Genomic DNA, 6000 nt, shown 5'->3' with positions numbered 1-6000 from the left:
TACCTATCTAACCTGAGGGGCAGCTACCTAATCTTACCTATACTGAGGGGGCAGCTATCTAATCTAACCTATACCGATGGCACCTACCTATCTAACCTATACTGGGGGGCACCTACCTATCTAACCTATACTGGGGGGCACCTACCTATCTAACCTATACTGGGGGGCACCTTCCTAACCTATACTGGGGGGCAGCTACCTATCTAACCTATAGTGGGAGCATTAACGTATCTAACCTGTATTGGGGGCACCTACCTACCTAGCTAGTCTATACAGGTGACAACTATACTGGCTACCTATATTGGAGGCACCTACCTAACTAACCTATTCAGGGGGCATCTACCTATCTAACCTATGCTGGGGGCAACTATTCTGGCTACCTATATTAGAGGCACCCACCTAGCTAACCTGTACTGGGGGCACCTAACTATCTACCGGGGACGCCTGCCTATTTAACCTGCCTGGCGTTCTGATAAGATCGCCAGGGAGGCTGCGGGAGGGTTTTTTTTCAATAAAAAAAAAAACTATTTCATGCAGCCAACTGAAAGTTGGCTGCATGAAAGCCCACTAGAGGGCGCTCCGGAGGCGTTCTTCCGATCGCCTCCGGCGCCCAGAATAAACAAGGAAGGCCGCAATGAGCGGCCTTCCTTGTTTTGCTTCCCTCGTCGCCATAGCGACGAGCGGAGTGACGTCATGGACGTCAGCCGACGTCCTGACGTCAGCCGCCTCCGATCCAGCCCTTAGCGCTGGCCGGAACTTTTTGTTTTCCGGCTACGCTGGGCTCAGGCGGCTGGGGGGACCCTCTTTCGCCGCTGCTCGCGGCGGCGATCAGGCAGCACACGCGGCTGGCAAAGTGCCGGCTGCGTGTGCTGCTTTTTACTTGAGCCAAATCGGGACCAGCAGGGCCTGAGCGGCAGGCTCCGGCGGTACTGGACGAGCTGAGCTCGTCCAGACCGCCCAGCAGGCTAACCTATACTGTGGGCAACTATACTGGCTACCTATACTGGAGGCACCTACCTGGCTAACCTATACCGGAGGCAACTATATTGGCTCACCTATGCCTGGCTACCTATACTGGGGGGACCTATAGCTGGCTACCTATACTGGGGTACCTATTCTGGGGGAATCTATACTGAGTGCAACTAGACCTGGCTAACCTACACTGCGGGCACCCATACCTTGCTTCGGGGGGGGGGGGGGGGGGGGGCGCAATTTTTACACCCTCGCCCTGGGTGCATTGTAGCCTAGAAACTGCACTGCTTTTGGATTTGCTAACCAGGTCGTGCACTGTCGTGAAGTTTGGTGAGGTGCAGCGGTGTTCACTTTACACAAAGTTGCTGTAGTAACAGTACCGCACGAAGAACAGGGTACGGGTCTATATTCGCCCCTATTTTTCGTGAAGAAAAAAACAGGAGAATTGAGGCCAGTGCTGGATCTGCGAGAATTAAACAGACACATAAGGCTCCACCGATTCAAGATGGAATCATTACAGTCAGTAATAACAGCAGTAAAAAAGGCGGATTGGATACTATCCATAGACTTGGAAGACGCTTACCTCCATATACCCATTCACCGCAGATTCCAACATTACCTAAGATTCTGTAAAGGGGGAGCTGCAACTACAGTTTGTATGCCTACTGTTTGGTATAAACACAGCGCCACGAACCTTCACCAAGGTCTTAGTGCAGGTTATAGCTCTTCTATGTCTCAGAGGCCTAAGAACATACCATTACCTGGACGACATAATTCTGTTGGCCCAGGACAAGAGGACCATACTGGAACAAAGATAGATCTTATTAGACACTCTGCAGACTTTTGGCTGGAAAATAAGTTGGAGGAAAAGTCAACTGACTCCTGTGAGAGATCGCAGAAAAGCCGCCGCATGTACTGGCAGTAAGGCGGCTGTTTCCGCGTCCAACGCGGCGGTTTGCACGCAGCAGCATGCGTCTGGTGTGGCTGGGTCTGTTAGTTCACACAGATGGATGGAGAGCTACGCGCGCGTGCGCCAGAAGTCAGGACCTTTATACCAGCAGCAGAGGTATCAGCTGATCCGGACGATCAGCTGATTCCTGCTGGACTCCTGATTGGCTGAGTGGCTCGGGCGGGGCGGCAGAGTCCTGTAACTATATATACAGCTTGCTTCTCAGTTGCTGGTTGTCTGCCACTGCGAACACTTACGTGGAAGCATTCAGACCATAGTCAGATCCTACAGTGTGTTTGAACCAGGAGGACCTGGGAATTCACACTGAGCCAGATTACTTCTGTTTATCTTTGTGTTATACTCCAGACTAGTTCCAGGGTGCTGAGACCACGGATCTCGCACCTAAGACTAGGGAACTGTATTATCATTTGTGTTATACTCCAGACTAGTTCCAGGGTGCTGAGACCACGGACCTCGCACCCAAGACTAGGGAACTGTATTATCATTTGTGTTATACTCCAGACTAGTTCCGGGGTGCTGAGACCACGGACCTCGCACCCAAGACTAGGGAACTGTATTATCATTTGTGTTATACTCCAGACTAGTTCCAGGGTGCTGAGACCACGGACCTCGCACCTAAGACTAGGGAACTGTATTATCATTTGTGTTACACTCCAGAGTGTTCCGGGGTGCTGAGACCACGGACCTCGCACCCAAGACTAGGGAACTGTATTATCATTTGTGTTATACTCCAGACTAGTTCCGGGGTGCTGAGACCACGGACCTCGCACCCAAGACTAGGGAACTGTATTATCTTTGTGTTATGCTCCAGACTAGTTCCAGGGTGCTGAGACCACGGACCTCGCACCCAAGACTAGGGAACTGTATTATCATTTGTGTTATTCTCCAGACCTGCTTATGACGCCCATCTTCCAGGGGTCACTAGCCACCGGGTCTTCTTGCTATTCAGCCTGGGACTCCGCCCCCTTGGATGTCTCAGGCTGCTGCAAGATCTTTGCACTTCCAAAGGGAGGTATTTCTCATACTGCCAAGGACCACCTGCTTCTCGGGTGGTCCTCACTCAAAGTTATTACTGTTGCACCAAACACTCACACTATATAGGTGTCCAGAGGTTAGCAATATATCTGTATTATCGGTGATTCTGCAGATCATCAATTATCAGGTATATATCTGCATTCTTGGTGATACTGCAGATCACCAATAATCAGATTCTCTCTGCGTGCTGACACCAATCGTTACAACTCCATTACAGGGCACGATATTCTTAGGAGCAAGATTCCAGACCCTACTCAATTCTGTAGGATTACCAGAGGAGAAGAAGGATTCCATAATACTAAGAGTACAGGAAGCCAAACAGAGATCACAATGGCAAGCAAGACAGTGTCTGAGCCTACTAGGAGTACTGACCTCTACTATCCTAATGGTCCCATGGGCTCAATGGCATACGAGAGCATTCCAGTGGGGGTTTCTCACGCAATGGGACGGAGCCAGCATGAATCAAAAGATTCGTATTACGACCAGTATGAGGTGCGGCCTGGACTGGTGGCAAACCAGACAAAATCTCTCCAAAACACAACCGATTGCTCAGGAAGATCCCTTAATATTAACAACGGATGCCAGCAACAGAGGATGGGGGCTTATCTTGGTTCCAGAACTGCACAAGGTTACTGGAGTCAGGAATATTCCAGACAACCCTCAAATATACTAGAACTGAGAGCAGCCGGTCAGGCATTACAACACTTCCTTCCAATATTGACAAACAAGACAATACTTCTCAGAATGGACAACAGAACCGCTGTTGCATATATCAACAGACAGGGAGGGACAAGAAGTCTGAGATTACTCCAGGAGACATCCCAGATAATGAGTTTTGCAGAAAAATACCTGCTCAGCCTAAGAGCAACCTATATTCCGGGAACCCAGAATATGAAAGTGGATTATTTGAGCCGCAACCACGTATCCAACAACGAATGGGCACTCAACCAAGAAATTTTCAACAAAGTTTGCAGGAAATGGGGTCAACCAGAAGTGGATCTGATGGCGACACCCCAGAACTCGAAGTGTCACAGATTTTACTCTTGACACCCGAACAGCCTAGTGGAAGCCACAGATACAGTGACGACGACTTGGGACTTCAAACTAGGTTATGTTTTTCCCCCTACCCCGATGATCAGCAGAATCCTCAACAGAATTGCATCGGAGAAGACAACAATCATACCAATAATACCGTTCTGGCCACATCGACCCTGGTTTTCCTTATTATGGAGTTTGAAAGTGGAAGCTCCTTGGCACCTACCGGTAACCAACAGGATGCTACACCAGGGCCCGATAACACATCCAAATCTTCACAAATTGAATTTGACGGCCTGGTTGTTGAGGGGCAAAAACTGAAGAATGCAGGATGCTCTGACAAAGTCATAGACACACTGTTGAAGGCTCATCATAACATCTGGAACAGATTCATAGAATTTGCAAATGCAATACAGTTTGATTCAGCTCATCCCCAGGTTCATCAGGTTTTAGATTTTCTGCAGTCAGGATTAGACAAACAATTAAGCTATTCAGCAATAAAAGTACAGATCACAGCGATATCAGCATTAACAGGCCAAAAATGGGCAAAGGACCCTCTAGTTATCCAGTTTCTAAGAGGAGCAATGAAAATTAAGCCACCTAGAAAGAACATTTTCCCCAAGTGGGATCTCCCCTTGGTCTTAGATGCCTTAACAGTGGCACCATATGAACCGTTGGATAGCTGTTACACTACTGAATCTGACCCTGAAAACAACGTTTCTATTAGCAGTAGCATCGGCAAGGAGAGTGTCGGAGATCCAGGCCATTGGGATAAAGGAGCCTTCACTTACCTTTTTTGCCGATAGAGTAGTCATCAGACCCGTACAACACTTCTTACCAAAGGTATCTACCTCATTTCATTTCAACCAGGACTGGACATTACCTACCTTTCAGGAACAAGAATCAGGAGCGCTTCACAAACTCGATTTGGGACAGCTACTAAAGCAGTACTTACACGTCACGGAAACTTTCAGGAAATCAGAGACACTATTAGTAATACCAGCATGCTATAGAAAGGGTGAGCCAGCATCATCAAGATCTATAGCATACTGGATAATTAAAATAATCCAATCCGCATATAGATCGGCTGACTTAGATCCTCCCCAAGAGATTTCGGCGCACTCCACCAGGTCAGTCGCCACATCTTGGGCAGCATATGCCAGGGTCTCAGCAGACAAGATATGTCAGGCGGCTAATTGGAAGACAATACATACATTCATGTACCATTATAAAGTAGACCCTGCCGCCAACTCATCAGTGGAGTTTGGCAGAACAGTTTTGTCATTGCAAAATTTGCAGAAAAATGATTAACTTTCTTTTCTTGTTGTAAAACTATAATTTTGTTTATTAAAGATTATGTTGGTGCACTCACATAACCTTGACCCGCCCTTGATTTGTTCAGGATATTTGCTAGTTAGATCCTGTAGGTGCTGCCATGGAGGCATTAGGAAAACGGAAAATTGTATACTTACCTACCGGTAATTTTCCTTTCCTGATGCATCCATGGCAGCGCATAGGACCCACCCTACTGCTCAGTGAGGTCGAAAAGAAGTAGACAGGTAGCAGGGGGGGGAGGGTGGCTTCAACTTATCTAGTTACCTGTCCTATGGGGTGAGTGGGCGGAGCAACTAACCCGTAGGTGCTGCCATGGATGCATCAGGAAAGGAAAATTACCGGTAGGTAAGTATACAATTTTCCGTTATCTCTTCATTCCTTAAGTTACCTTCTCTGTAGTTAAGTTACTTCCTCTGTAGTTATTTTCACACACAGTTAATAAACGGCCTGTCTTTAACTGTGGAGTTATTTTAAGGATTGAAGAGTTAACTTAAAGACAGAAGAGTTAACTTTAGGTTTGCCTGAGGTAAAATGTTTCCTGAATATGACATGCCTCATCACCATGGTGACCACTCTAGAAACGTTATTAAAGACAGGAGATAAGCTTAGTGAATTGAGGCCAATAAGGCAAGAGAAAACGTACCACCACACAG

Source organism: Hyperolius riggenbachi, chromosome 2 (assembly GCF_040937935.1).
Source record: "Hyperolius riggenbachi isolate aHypRig1 chromosome 2, aHypRig1.pri, whole genome shotgun sequence".
NCBI classification, from domain to species: Eukaryota; Metazoa; Chordata; class Amphibia; order Anura; family Hyperoliidae; genus Hyperolius; species Hyperolius riggenbachi.
This window is presented reverse-complemented; position numbering follows the sequence as displayed.